At 55.8% G+C, this 14,880-nt stretch overlaps 1 protein-coding gene across 32 annotated transcripts in view; it reads left to right on the forward strand.

Annotated features, from left to right (window-relative positions):
- NFASC (neurofascin) overlaps positions 1-14,880 on the forward strand; it is an 84,515-nt gene that overhangs the window by 12,532 nt on the left and 57,103 nt on the right. The window lies entirely within an intron of this gene.

Here is a 14,880-nt window from a genome sequence, read left to right on the forward strand (position 1 = left end):
TGGGCTGGTGGGTCCGTGCTTTTGGGATGTTGGGGGGCTCACAGCTCTGGGAGGGGCTCAGCACATCCTCCCCAGCACGAGGAGAACACTTTGTGTTCGGGACAGAGAGATGGAGAAACTCAACCCGAGCTCTGGAGGGGGAAAAGTGTGTCTGGAGTGGGAGAGGCAAAGGGAGGTGACTCTGCTGCTGGAGGAGATTTTCTGTAAATCCTTGGATTTGGGACATCTGCAGGGGGATGGGCAGGGAATTCTGCTCCCGTGTCCTGCTGACTGGTGTCCCGAGGGCACGGGGAGAGTCACCTCGGGGTGAGACCTGCTGGCTGTGTCTGTCCTGCACCCAGACCCCCCCTGTGCTCTCGGATCCCCTCCCTGTGCCGTGGCTGGTGCTGCCCAGGGCACGTTCATTGCCTTTGATCCCCGTTATCTCAGCGTGTCTTTTGCCTTCCTTGCTTTCCAGTCTCTCCCCGGTCAGGCAGGGATGACATTGGCATCCAACCCCCGAATTCCTGCTCCCAGGGCTGCTTGTCACCGAGGCAGAGCCGTGGCTGTGCCGGGATGGAAAGATCCCGGCCCTCCCTGGGGGTGGGGTGTAAATCCAGCCCTCACCGGAGGCGTGTGTGCCTTCCAGTTTAATTAGGATGCTTCCCTTTTAACCCAGAGAGCTTCGGGGCAAGGTGGAAAAGTGCTCTCCCGACTTCTGGGCTTGCTAAGGAGCTTTTTCTTGCCAAAGGAGCCGGTGGTAATCTGGGGGTAAGCTGATTGCACCTCCTGCTCCCCTGCCCTGGGGGTTGGTTGCTGTGGGATGGGGGTCATTCCAGAGCCGTTCTGGGTGCCCCCCCAGGGCACAGATCAGGCCGTGGGGTCAGGCACTGCAGCCCCAAGGCCGTGGCAGGAGGTTTAGAGCACCCTGCAGCCTCTGGGCATGAGGAGATGGAGATGATGGAGGTGAAGTCCTCAGGGAGCTGATTAGTGACGTCCTCCTCCCACAAACCGGGCATTTTCATTACTCTTTAATGACAGGCTTTGTCTGTCCTGCTTTGCCCAAACCCTCCTTGCACTAAGATGCTTTGGCTCCTGAGACCCTGGAAAGCTCAGTGCAGCCCACCAGGGCTGGCTCAGGGCTTTGGAGGAATGCAGAAGGCATGTTAGGAGCTGCTGACCTGGAAATCTGCCTCCCTGCTCTCCTCCAGCCAGCCAGGGGGGCTTGTGGTTTGAGGAGGATGTTGCATCCCTGTCATCCCCAGCACACAAATCCAGCCTTTCCCCCAGCCCTGCCCCTGCTGTGGGGGAAAAAGCTGCTCCCTGAGTGCTCCAGGTCCGATGGGGCTGGGGTTTGGGGGCTTTGGGGGCTTTGGGTGTAGGGGCTGGAGAGGCTGTGCCGGGTTCTCTCCCTCAGTCCTTCCTGGCTGTTGGTGTAACTCGATCTGATTCCAGTGAAAGCCTCCCAAGGGCTGACTGGGAAACCTGTCCTGAAACCCTGAGAGCAGCCCCTGTGTCCTCGTGCTGCTGGGTTGGTTGCTGCTGGGTTGGTTGCTGCTGGTTTGGTTGCAGGATGGTCACACATCTGTCAGGGGGAATCGTTTCCATGAGGCCAGAGCTGCCTGCAGGTCCCTCTGCCCTGCCTGAAGCTCAAACCTCAGCCTTTCTCCTGCCCATGAACCCTCTGAATGTGGGAATGCAGAGACTGGAATCTGTGGATAAGCTCAGTTTTGCTGCCTTTTGTGTTCCCCCTCCCATTTCCTTGGCATCTTTCCTCCCCTGCCCATAATTGTTGAGGCGAGTCCCAGTTCCACCCCCCCGGGCTGGAGAGGCCCAGGAGCCATCAGTCCCCACAGAATATCCAGCAGCCACTTTGCTGGGAAGAGGTGAGGGGGGCGTGATGCTTGGCAGGCTCACCTTGGAGCATCCCAGCTCCATTTGGAGCATCCCAGTTTGGAGCATCCCAGTTTGGAGCATCCCAGTTTGGAGCATCCCAGGAGGGGCCCAGACGTGCCCCGGGGCTGATGTGACAAACTGATGGCACTGGCAGCACTCAGAGCATGGAAAACACATTTCCAGGCATCTCCCTCCGCAGGAGGAATTTGCATAAAACTGCACAGAAGATAATTAGCATCAAATGGCTGCACTGAGGCTCTTGGCTGGGGAAGGGACTCCCGGGGCTGAGCGGGGAGGGGGCACTGCTGGCCCCCCCCTCGGAATTGTTTCTTCTGTCACAGCTCCAGCAAACCCTCTGCCCATTCCAGAGGGAAGGGGAGGAGCTGTCCCTGCTGGCTTGGGCTGAGAGGGGAGCTGAGCTAGAGGAGCAGGAGAGGAGGTTGAGAGCAGGGCAGGGCTGAGCAGCCTCTGCCAGGGGCTCAGAGCCTCCCTTCCAGAAGGTTTTTGCCTCTAATTAAGTCCTACAAGGACAAAAAAAGGCACTGGGGCTGGTGCTTCAGGGCTGGCAGAGCAGAAAAGGCTCTTTTCCTCTTTTAACAGAAAATCAGCAGCGTTTGGCCAAGGGGGGGAGGAGGGGAAGGTCCTGGGCAGGGCTGGGGGGGCTCAGAGCCCTCCCTCATCTCTCATGAATAATTTCCGAGCTCCCAGCTCGTTTCCCCCTCCCCCTTTTCCGCCCAGGAAGGCGGATCTGCGCATGGATACGGGGTTGCCATGGCAACACGCCAGGGATGCGCTCCCGAGGGATGGGAAGCGAGGGGGGGGGGCTCGGGATCCCCCAAAACAGGGTCTGAAACCCTGCCAGGGTGTCTGATGCTCCAGATCCCCCTGCTCTGAGCCGGGTGTGGGATTCGGTGACATTCCAAAGCCTAAAGGGATCCTGTGCCTGGATCCTGAGCCTGGATCCTGAGCCTGGATCCTGTGCCTGGATCCTGTGCCTGCATCCTGAGCCTGGATCCTGTGCCTGGATCCTGTGCCTGGATCCTGCCTGGATCCTGAGCCTGGATCCTGTGCCTGGATCCTGAGCCTGGATCCTGTGCCTGGATCCTGTGCCTGGATCCTGCCTGGATCCTGCCTGGATCCTGAGCCTGGATCCTGTGCCTGGATCCTGTACCTGGATCCTGTGCCTGGATCCTACCTGGATCCTGTGCCTGGATCCTGCCTGGATCCTGTGCCTGGATCCTGTGCCTGGATTCTGTACCTGGATCCTGTACCTGGATCCTGTGCCTGGATCCTGTACCTGGATCCTGCCTGGATCCTGTGCCTGGATCCTGTGCCTGGATCCTGCCTGGATCCTGTGCCTGGATCCTGTGCCTGGATCCTGCCTGGATCCTGAGCCTGGATCCTGTGCCTGGATCCTGTGCCTGGATCCTGTGCCTGGATCCCGTACCTGGATCCTGCCTGGATCCTGTACCTGGATCCTGTGCCTGGATCCTGCCTGGATCCTGTACCTGGATCCTGTACCTGGATCCTGTGCCTGGATCCTGTGCCTGGATCCTGTGCCTGGATCCTGAGCCTGGATCCTGTGCCTGGATCCTGTGCCTGGATCCTGCAGGATTCCTTGCTCCTTCCCAGAAATGCTGGTTTTTCCAGAACTCAACGCTCCCCTCTTGCATTCCCCGAGATTTGACTGAATTTGATTTAATGGCCCTGGAATTTAATCCTCTTCTCCCAGCTGGCCAAAACCCCGTGGGCAGGAGAGGGGAGAGCCCCAAATTCCCGCCTCTCCCTGGGGATGGAGCTGCTTGGAGTCTTCCCGTTGGATTTGTTGACCAGTTCCCTGAAACTGCAGCTTCCTCCAGGAAACTGCAGAGCACACCAAGGGTTACAGATTCCTGCAGGTTTTTGCCCAGTTTTCTGAGCTCTGGGAGCTGATTTTCTGGGAATTGTCTGCATTCCTGAGCGGGAGGGAGGCTCGGGCTGCTTGGCATCCTCCGGGTCACATGGGACCCTTTGGATGCCAGGGGAAGGATCCTGAGGTTGTCCCCCAGAACAGATGCTTGTTCCAAGGCTAATTGCACCCTTTCAGTGAGGCTCAAATAATGGAGGGACAAACTTTCCCTGCTCCCAGAATTCCTGGAGAATGGCTGGCACTTTGGGAAGAGCCAAGCAGGGGAACGAGCGGCTGTTTGTGAGTGTAACATCATTAAAACGAGGGGTTATGAGCAGTGAAAAACATGCCTGGCTTTATAAAACTGCTTCCACGGGTCCAGTTCTGATGGAATTGTGATTCCAGAGTTACTTTGGGAAGTGTTTGCTGAGTGAGAGCGGGGTGGTGTCTCCAGGGGAACAGGGTTTGGGAATCTTCCCGTGCCTGAAACGGTGCAGACCTGATTCTCTGCCCACCTTTGTCAAAGGAATGTCTCAGCCAGGGTTTCTCCAAATTCTTTTCCCACTCAGCTGGGGATGAACCCTCGGGAGCTGTTCACTCCTGGCAACAGCACCTGGAAAACTCTGGTAATTCCTTTATACCCAGGCAAGAAAACACCAGTGGTCCTGCTTGGGACTGAGCCAGAGCTCATTACCAGGAGCCTCCCGGTGCCTTCTGACAGGGCTGGTGCTGCTTTACCTCTTTGTCGTGCTGGGCATGGCCTGAGCTGCAAACAGGCATGAAAATCCCATCCCAAAATTGGAGCAGAACCCCAGAGCCGGGAGTAGAACCGGCTCTAAAGCTGCAGCTCGGGGCACTCGGGCTCAGCCCTGCAGGGCTCAGGCTGCTGCAGCTCTGCCTTTATTCCTAAAGCTGCTCCTGGGACCAGTGCAGCTCCTTGGGAGGGGTTCCAGGGGGCAAAGCCGAGCTCTGGTCACTTGTTGGGGCTTAAACCCGATGGAAAGGGGCTCTTCCCCCCCCCCGGGAGGGGGTTAATGAATGAGCTGTGAAAGTGTCTCCGGGGAGGGCTGATTTTTTAATGGACTTTTAAAACGTGGACCTGCCTTATCAACGTTCCTGAAGTGGGGAAATGTCCAAACGGGTTTGGCTGCTCAGAGCTCCCGCTGGGATTGGAGCCTGGAATTCTGTGCTGGCAGCACTGAAGGGGTCAGGGTGAACCTTCCACTGGTGGGCCTGGAGTGCTGCTGCTGGCTCTGGACCTGCAGCCAGCCCTGGGCAGTGGAAAATTTAGGATCAGTGCATTGCATACCTTTTCTTCTTTAACATAACCCTGCTGCACACGGATCTCTGTGCAAAGAAACTCAAATTTACCCTGTTTTTTAAATCAAAAGTAGAGTATTTAAATCAAAATGAGAGTGTTTGGAGTCTCTCTCGCCGACCCTGAGCTCACCCAGTCCCCTGGGAGAATGATGTCGCTGGGAAAAAGTCAGCAAAAGAAAAAAAAAAGGGAGAGAAACCCTTTCAGAACCCAGTGAAGAACATTCACTGCTGTTTTCCACCTCACCTCAGCCAAGGAGGGGAACATGCCCTGCATGTCTCTGTTATCCTGGGGAAGGAGGGTTTTTTTGGGGAGCTGAGCAGGGCTGAGCCCCTGCCAGGGGTGGGATCGTTCCCCCCCCACCCGAGTTTGTCTGGGAAAAGCTTATCAGTGTTTTACTGGAAACCAGAGCTGCATTCCAGCTCCAATTCTGGCACCTAGAACTCAAGGAAATTGCTGCTCCAGCCCTTATCCCCAGTCCCTCCTCGTTACTCCCTCTCTCAGCTCCCTGTCTCTCTCTCTGGGTTTAATGGCTTTAACACAGGGGTTTAATGGCTTTTACACGGATATTTTGCAGAGCTCTGGTGAGCTGGAGATGAGCTCCAGCAGCTAAACATTGAAATTTCCCTTTCCTTTGTCTTCTGCTTGTCTTTTAAACTCCCTCACTTTACCCAGTGAGGTTTCCTCCTGCTCCCAGTCGCCTCGGCAGGAGGAGATTTGTGTTTGCAAGGGTTTGTAGGACACGGTTTCATCTCTCCCAGAGATATTTTGCAACACAGAGGAGGCAGATAAAGCTCCTCAGCTCTGTGTATCCCTGGCTCCACGTGGCCTCCCAGCCTCTGCCTCTTTTAAAGCAAACACCAAACACCAGCCTGGTCCTTCAACAGGCACCTAAATCCCTTTATTATTATTATTATTATTATTATTATTATTATTAATATTATTATTATTATTATTATTATTATTATTATTATTATTCATTTTTTAAACGCAGGAACCAAGCCTGAAGGTTCAGAGCTGGTTTTGTGCCAACTTCATTATGCAGAAGCCAAATGGTTCTCCCAATTAACTCATTGCTGTTCTGGGGGGGGCTCAGGAGGCAGATGGAGGGGCTGTGCCCCCCGTGCCAACGAGGAGCTGCAAAGGGTGACAGTTTGATGCAGAGGAATGGGAAAACTCGTGAAGGCATTGCTGAGAAATCCCAGGGAATGGTGTTTCCCTCCCGGTTCCGAGCTCAGGGTAATAAATGAGGTGTGATTTCTCACCAGGGGGAAACACTCTGCCTGTCAGCAGGGGCTGTCAGGATTCAGTGTTGTGCTTTATTGTGAGCTACAAGGACTGGGACTGGGTTGGGGTTTGGTTATTGTTGAGGTTTTGTTTTAGTCGTGGTGGTGGTTGATGTTGGTTTTAGGGTTCGTTTGGTTGGTGAATTTTTGGTGTTGGGAGCAGCAGTTTTAGTGGATAACAGAAATGTGTTGTTAAAGGAAGTGTGATGGAGTGGGTGTTGGTGGGTTAATGAGGTTGACACTGGGGGAAAGAAGTTCATTTGTTGTATTAAGCTCTGGGGTATTTGTTGGTGTTGAAGGTTCTTGTAGCTGAAAATTGTGTTTGGGGACAGGAGTGGGAACGGGGCCACCAAACCCCGCCAGGAGACACCCAGACCATCCCATCTGGGTCATTTTGGGAAATCAACTCCATCCCTGGAAGTGCCCAAGGCCAGGTTGGAGCAACCCGGGCTGGTGGAAGGTGTCCCTGCCCAGGGCACGAACTTTGTGGTCCCTCCCAACCCAAACCATCCCGGGATTCTGGGATTCTGCTCCAAGGCGTTGTTTGGGGGGTCTGAGGGAGGAAGGGGGGCTGGAGGTGCCCCCTTTGCCCAGGTTGGGGTGGTGGGTTTGGGGTGGTTGGAGGGGCTGGGTTGATTTTAACTGCAGGACTGATAAATTCTGTGCATGGAAATCTCCAGGGCGAGTCTGTGACAGCACCACTGTCACTGAACTTGGAGGAATTGAGTCTTTCCCAGAGCTAAAGGAGTTTCCAGCTGGACTTGAAATGGGCCAAGAGGCTGAGAGGAGTTACTGGCAGTGACCAGCTGAAAGCCAGGCAGTGCAGGGAAGGCTTTTCCTTTGGAAAACCGGCTAAAATGTGCATTTGTGTGACTCGTTCTGCTCCTTTTGGGAAGCAATTACAAGACAGGCTTTGTGACTGCAGAGTTGCCCAGTCAAAGGCAATTTTCTGTGCAGGTTTGTGTTGCTGTGGCAGGTGGGCAGTCCCTGAAAACCAGATTTCCCAGCCATGTGCTCTGTTATCCTGCTTTAATGGGACTTGATACAGGGGTGTAATGAGAAGGGATGATCTTCCTGGAGTTCCCTGGGTGTAATTCGGGTCCAAGCCCTCACAGGGCAAGGAAAACCTGTCAAAAGAGCATTTCTGCAAATTAATAGCAAATCCAGTGCTCCTGAGAGAGCCAGGCTCACACACAGCCCTGTTGGCACTTTTGGACGAGGTTTTGAAGGATTTCCCTGTCTTTCCTCCCATTCCTCCTGTGCTGCCACCTCCCCCAAAGGGCTGAAATGTTGGATCTGCTGCTTCTCTGCTCCGGGAGCTCCGGGCTTGGGGATTCAGTGTCAGAGGCATTTTGCAGAGCAGGGGAAGCAGATGTGCTCCAGGAGGAGCAGAGCAGCTTCCTCACCTCTTGGGAGGTTTATCCCTGGGTTTGGGGGTGAGGATGTGCCCCTGGCTGTGCTGGGGGGGGTGGATGGAGCTGCCTGGTCCCGGGGAGGTGGGTGGGTGGGTGGGTGGAGGACGGAGCGTGGCAGCTGCCACCCGAGCTGTGTAAGGTGATCCAGCAGCCCGAGGGCCCCGGGCCAGGCTCTGGGGAGGAGCTGGAGCCTGTAACTACAGCTCACTTACGGGATTAATCCTCTCCAGGCGTGTTCCTGCCTTGTCCTGACACCGGAGTGCTGGATCCGGTTACCCCCGGGGGGGAGAGGGGACCTGGGAGTGGGTGGAGGGGGTGGATTGGGAGCTTTGGCAAAAGGATGGGGGGCACTGAGGGATGAGCAGGGCCTGGGCATCCCATGGGACACCTGTGTGGCTCCTGCTGGGAATGTGGCATTCCCAGCTCCTGGGGAGGTGAATTCCCGTGTGGATGGGTGGCTGCCCATCAGCTCCTCGGAGCTCGGGCTGGACAAGCCCCCCAGCTCTGGGTGCCCTCCTGGGCAGCAGGAGCAGGGCAGGCTCTGGGAGCCAGGAGGCTTTTCCAGAGCTGCAGGGACTGTTTATAGCCCGTGATTAGCACTTGGCTGATCACCAGGGCCAGATGCTGCAGCCCCAACAGGGGTGGCCGGGGGACACTGCGGGGACAGGGGGACGCTGTGGGGACAGGGGGACGCTGTGGGGACAGGGGGATGCTGTGGGGACAGGGGGATGCTGTGGGGACAGGGGGACGCTGTGGGGACAGGGAGATGCTGTGGGGACAGGGAGACGCTGTGGGGACAGGGGGACACTGTGGGGACAGGGAGACACTGTGGGGACAGGGGGACACTGTGGGGACAGGGGGACACTGTGGGGACAGGGAGCTGCTGTGGGGACAGGGAGATGCTGTGGGGACAGTGGGACGCTGTGGGGACAGGCAGGAACCGTGTCCTGCCCTGCTCTGCTCCCCCCTGGAGCAGCGTGGGAGGGATGGCCTTGGACAGGGGTTGTGCTGGAATGGGATGGCTCTGTCCTGTCACCTCCACCTCTCCTGGGGGAGAGCCCCAGTGCTGCCACTGGGCTTGGGTTTGCTCCTGGGAGCTGCTCCATCAGGAACTGCCCAAGTGTCCCTCTCAGTCACCACCCAACAATTGTGGGGTTGGAACTCCTGCTTTGGGGTGGGGATGGCGGTGGAGGAGCTCCCAGACCGGCCCCAGTATCCCCCGGGATCCCCCAGGATCCCTCCCTGCTGGGTGAAGGGGCACAGGGAGGGTCCTGGGCAGCACCAACCCAGCTGCCAACACAGCCATGTCCTGTGCCCCCAAACTGCCCCTTAAACTGCTCTTTGAGACACTTTCCCACCTCGATTTTTTTCCTTTTTAGTCCATATTTTTCTAACCAGTTCCTTTTCTTGTTCCTCCTAAACGAAGCAACGTCCTAATTAACTCAGGGACTGTGTATTTTTTCTTGTAATATAAGCAAAGCTGTTAAATAATTTCCCCTCAAAATCCCAGTTAAAAATGATGGTTTTTTTCCTCTTACCTGTAACCCACCCCACCCTCGATGCCCTTCATGCCCAAGGTACACCCAGACAGAAACTCTCCACACCCCCTTTGTTTCCAGCCAGTGATAACTCCAATGAATTGGGGTTTTTTTTTATTCTCTCTGGCTGATGAAAGGAGAAGCCCCAGGAGGGTGAGAAGCTGATTAGCAGGGCTGGTGTGACCCGGTGCCCCCGGGGTGGCCCCCGAGCCCATCCCATGGATCAGCTGCCGTGGGGCCAATTCCCAGCTGCCGTGGGGGCTCCGGGGGGTGGGATGTGCCGGCTGGCAGTGGCCACATCGTTGCTTTCCATGGAAAGTTTCGTGCTCTCCTTTCTCCCCCCCCCGCCCGTGACCGGTTTGTAAAGGTTAAATGGTATTTTCTGATTAAGCGCCGAGTGCTCTGGGTGATCTCAGCTCATTTCCCACTCCTGCCATATCTTTTGTCTGACCTTGGGGTAACGCTCAGCCTCGGCAGGCTCCAGCCCCTCTCCCTAATAGAATGACACCATTTCCTTCCATCGCCACGAGGACAGGATGATAAATTAATTCACATTTATGTGGTGCCGGGATCCGAGCGTGACGGATGAAGGGCCTGTCCCCGGAGCTGCTCGTGCTCTCGGGGCTGATGAGCTGCTCCAGGAGGGGGTGATTGAACTCCCAAAACCATAATGACTCTGCTCTCCAACCCTGCCAAACGCAGCCTCAGCTCCAGGAGCAATTATCCCATCCCTCCTATTCCAAAGTATTTCTGGAATAGGATCCTGGGTGCAGCTGGAAGGTCAGCTGAGCCACTGAGAGAAGCTCAGGCACAAATCTCCTTAGTGCCAGCACCAGCTCTGAAGTTCAGGGATTGATGGGTTCATTCCCACTTCCCACGTGTTGCCCTGAGTGGATCCACAGGGATCTGCCGCGGCGTTGGCTGGGGGGGTGATTTTAGGGAGCCATCCTTGTTCCCGAGGGTATCAGGGAGATTTCTCTCAATGCTCGTTTGTTTTGGTGCTTTTAATACCCCGCGGGGCTCAGGGTTGAATCACACCCAGGAGAGATCCAGGGAGGGAAAGGAAAAATCCCGCAGAGGAGGGAGACAGGAAAGCAGGGGATGAGAAATGTCTGGGAAATCTGATTTTCAGGGACTGCACAAACCTGCAGAGAAAATTGCCTTTGACTGGGTAACCCTGCAGTCACCTTAACTGCCTCCTTGAGAGACACAATCCTTAAAAATGTGTTCCTTAAAGACACATCCCTTCAAGGTGTGCTCCTCGAAGGTGTGCTCCTTGAAAACACATTCCTTCCAGATGTGCTCCTTAAAGACAACAATCCTTCCAGATGTGCTCCTTAAAGACAACAATCCTTCCAGATGTGCTCCTTAAAGACAACAATCCTTACAAATGTGCTCCTTAAAGACAACAATCCTTACAAATGTGCTCCTTAAAGATGTGCTGAAGGTGCAATGGGACAAAGAGATGGGCAGTTAATTATCCCGAACAAAGGGCCTGCCTGGAGTTTTTCTGGAGGGTTTTGGCAGGGATGGTGCCTCTGCAAAGCTCTGCTGCTGCAGGTTGTGGTTGGGGAAATGTCCTTTTCTTCAGAGCACAGGGAAAAAAAAGCTGTCTGGGGACTCCTTTGGGGTTCCAGCAGGTACAGGGATGACGCTGAACCCTCCTTTCCCTGGCTTTCCTTTTTCCCTGACTTTGCTTCTTCCCTGGGATCAGAGGGTGCTCAGCCCTGAAGTGCCAGTTGCTGAATGGGTGGGAAGGGTGGGTTTTTAAGGAGGAGAAGACAGGATGCAAATGGGTTTGCTGGGGTTTGCTGGGGCAGTTGTTCCCCAGAACAATTGTGAGAGCTGGGTGCCAGGAACGGGCACAAAGCTCCTCTCTCTCCTCGGGGCAGAGGGAACGGGAGCGCTGCCCCCACCCCGGGGAAAGGGCACGTCCATCCCTCGGGATGGGAATGCCAAGGGATCATCTCCTGCCTTGGCCATCATGTCCTTCCTTCTTTCCATTGATTCCTGCCCTGTAATTCAGCGTTTGCTTTGAGGGGTTTCTCAGGGATGTTGTTGGGATGTGACTGTCTGTGCATCGTTCCACGGGACCCCAGGATGGTTTGGGTGGGAAGGGACCTTAAAGCCCATCCCATCCCACCCCCTGCCATGGGCAGGGACACCTTCCACCAGCCCAGGTTGCTCCAACCTGGCCTGGGACACTTCCAGGGATGGGGCAGCCACAGGTTTTCTGGGCAACCTGTGCCAGGGCCTCCCCACCCTCACAGGGAAGAATTCCTTCCCAATATCCCATCTCTCCCTGCCCTCTGGCACTGGGAAGCCATTCCCTGTGTCCTGTCCCTCCATTCCTTGTCCCAAGTCCCTCTCCAGCTCTCCTGGAGCCCCTTTAGGCCTTAGAAGAGGCTCTCAGGTCTCTCTGGAGCCTTCCCTTCCCTCTCCCAGCCCGGGATTCACATCCCCACGTGCCTTTGAAATCCATGTTTTTCATTATCTGAAACCAAGAGCGTTTTCTTTTTTGGTGGAAACGTTGCTCTGTGCTATTCAATCAGCATTAATTAAGCAGCTGACATGCAATAAATGGTGCTGCAGGAATGTTCCTGGGAACAGCAGCTCCTCAAGTTTTACTGTTCCTCTTGCAGCCGTAAATAAGGATAAATGTCTAATTGCTGCTGAAAGCATCCTGCTGGACCTAATGAGCTGATTAAAAACAATCCCTCATCGTGGACCTCTTTAATTTTATTTAACTTCAACCAGAGATTCCCTTTACTCACTGGTTCTGTGGCTGCTCTCAACCCTCCTGGCTGAGCCGAGGTTGTTTTCCAGCAGTGGGGCCGTAGGGAAGGGATTTGTTTCCATTGTTATCCCACAAGGTCTCATTTCATTCAACTGTTGGGAAGGAAATTAATTTCAGCTCTTCCCCGGTGCCATTTGTGCCCCCAGGGAAGCCCTCAGGTTCTGCATCCCACGTGTTGCTGTTTGCAGGGATGGGGCTTTGGGAATTCTGAGCCAAATTCCGGCCAAATCAGCCCTGGGGGGGGGGATCCACGTCCTGGCTTGTGCTGCCTTGGCCTGCAGTGGGTTCTGGCTGAGAGCTGGATCTCTGCAGCAAGAGGAGATGTTCCCACACATCTTTTGATTCCAGCTCTGGAGCCGGAGGGGAAGGGAGTGGATTTTGTGGAATGTGGTTCATGAGGAGCCTCATCCAGCTCATCCTGCTGGTCAGGGCCAAACCAGCCCTCCCAGCACTCCTGGCTGAGCCACCCAGCCCCTGCAGGAACGGGCTGGTGCCGAGCAGATGGAGGGGGGAAGCAGGGAAGCTCCGGGGCTGGGATGTGAGGATTCACTTGTGCTGCTCCACCATCTGTGGAGGGGAGAAATTTCCCCCCACCTCGAGGCAGGGAGGGAGCAAAATGCGTGTTAAATTGCCACGTTCAGGGAGAAATGAAGCTCCAGAGTTTCTCCTCCCTGGCTGGGAGGGTTTTCAGGCTGTTACCCAGCTTTCCATCTTCATTTTAAATCGCTGAACTAGCTGGAATATAAAATATCCCCTCATCATGGACCAGCTCTGCCCCACAGGACTCTGCAGGAAGAAGTTCCCGGAGCCCTGAGGGCTCTCCCCCAGCTCTGGCCATCCCCACCAGGCTGCAGGGATGAGGTGGGAGGGCTTGTTCTGCCCTTTGGGCAGGACTCAGATCCCTTCTGAGGGCCAGGAGCAGTGGTTAAGGAATGCTGAGTCTGGGAAAAGGGGTCTCCTCTGGCCCCTGTGGCCAGCCTGGGTTGAAGCAGCCTCAGGAGCAGATGGACATCATGCAGCTCCAGCACCCCCAGCTCCAAATTCTGTGCTCCCACAGCAGCTCTGGGCTCTGTGCTGGGAGATGTCCCTGTCCCCTGACAATGGGGGCTGTGTTCTCTGGCACTGCCTGTCCCCAGGAGCCACCTACACACGCAGGCACGGCCGGGGATTGTTCCTGCACCCACATCTGCCCAGACAAAGGGGCCCTGGAGGAGCCTGGAGGAGCCTGGAGGAGCTGGAGGAGACTGGAAGAGCCTGGAGGAGCTGGAGGAGACTGGAGGAGCCTGGCATTTGCCCTCCCAAAGGCAGGAGGAACTCTGAGTGTGCTCTGTCATGGGGTTTCTTTGCTCTTGGTCGGTGCTGTCCTGCAGCCCATCCTCCCTGGCTGATCCCCCTGTGATGGGACAATCCCACAGAGCTCTGCCTGTGGTTTCAGCCCCTTTTTCAGCTCCAGAGTTACCTGCAAATTCACCTCCTCCTGATATTGCCCCACATTCACAGTCCCAGTGGAAGCTGCCCATGGCAGGGGGTGGCACTGGGTGAGCTTTAAGTTCCTTTCTAACTCAAACCATTCTGTGATTTGAGATGTCAGAGTCTGGGCTCGGCCCTTTCTTTATTCCAATATGCACAAATGTCCCCCAAAGGCACCTCCTCCTTTCCCTTCCCACAACCACCACCCAGCCTAAAGGAAACAACACCTTCTTGGCTCTCCAGCCCCAGATCAGCCTGTCCATGTGCACTGCTTCAGTCCCTGCTGCCTTTCCCCCTCCCTGCCCTGAGATATCTGGGAATGGAGGGGGTTTAAAGCATTTTGTGACAGAGATGGGAAGCATCACTCTGGGAGCATCCTGAGGACTCCAGAACCCTCCTCCCTGCTGCCCCTCTGGGTGCAGAACTGGCTGGTTCAGTTCATAACTCAGGTCAGATTCGTGCTCAGGGACAGAGAGACATAAAACCAGCGGGTCCATCACTCATCTTAAGCTGCAACTGGAGAAATGGACTGCTTTAAAAAAAGGAAGGCTGCAGATCAAAATGATCTCTTCCCTCAGACAGGGAGCTAAAGGAGTAATTTGAAAAGCTTTGTTCAGCATGACCTGATCACAGGACTGCACAAGTGCTGGACGTGACTTTAATTACTGGCCCGACCCTGTAATTATTCTGTCCTTCAACTATTTTTACGGCAACAGCTGGATTGGAAAATCCTCAGAACGAGCAGAACAGATCAAAGCAACGCTCCCCTCCGAGCCCCTGCCCGGCCTCCAGCCTGCCAGCTGGTGGAACTGGGACACACTGGGACAGCCAGGACCTGGGGGAGAACCCCCAACCCCGGGTGCTGCCCAGCAGGGTGACAGGAGCAGCGTCCCCAGAGCTGCCTGGAGCCCGGGGGGGGTTCAGCAGAGCTCCCCAGGCCATGTGTCAGGGCCGGTTGTTTTCCGGGACATCTGCTCCTCGCTGCCGGCGCCGTTCCCGGCGCTGCCACAGCCCCTGCTCCCGGCTTCTGTCTGTCCTGCAGGGTCCCCCCTCCCTCTTCCCACCCTCCCTCCCGAGCTCGGGGACAGCTGAAGGGGCAGCACATCCCGAGCTGCAGCCTGGGGTTTGTGTTCCAGGAGGACGGGCTCCCCTTGCTCGCCAAATGGCCTTGGTGCTGCTCCACAGCCCCGGCCAGAGCCCCTGCCAGGGCCAGGCAGGAGCAGGGCTGGGGATTTTCCACTCTTTCCACTCTTTCCACTCTTCTTTCCACTCTTTCCTGCCCTGCTGGCATCT

This window comes from Pseudopipra pipra, chromosome 25 (assembly GCF_036250125.1).
Source record: "Pseudopipra pipra isolate bDixPip1 chromosome 25, bDixPip1.hap1, whole genome shotgun sequence".
In the NCBI taxonomy this organism is placed as follows: domain Eukaryota; kingdom Metazoa; phylum Chordata; class Aves; order Passeriformes; family Pipridae; genus Pseudopipra; species Pseudopipra pipra.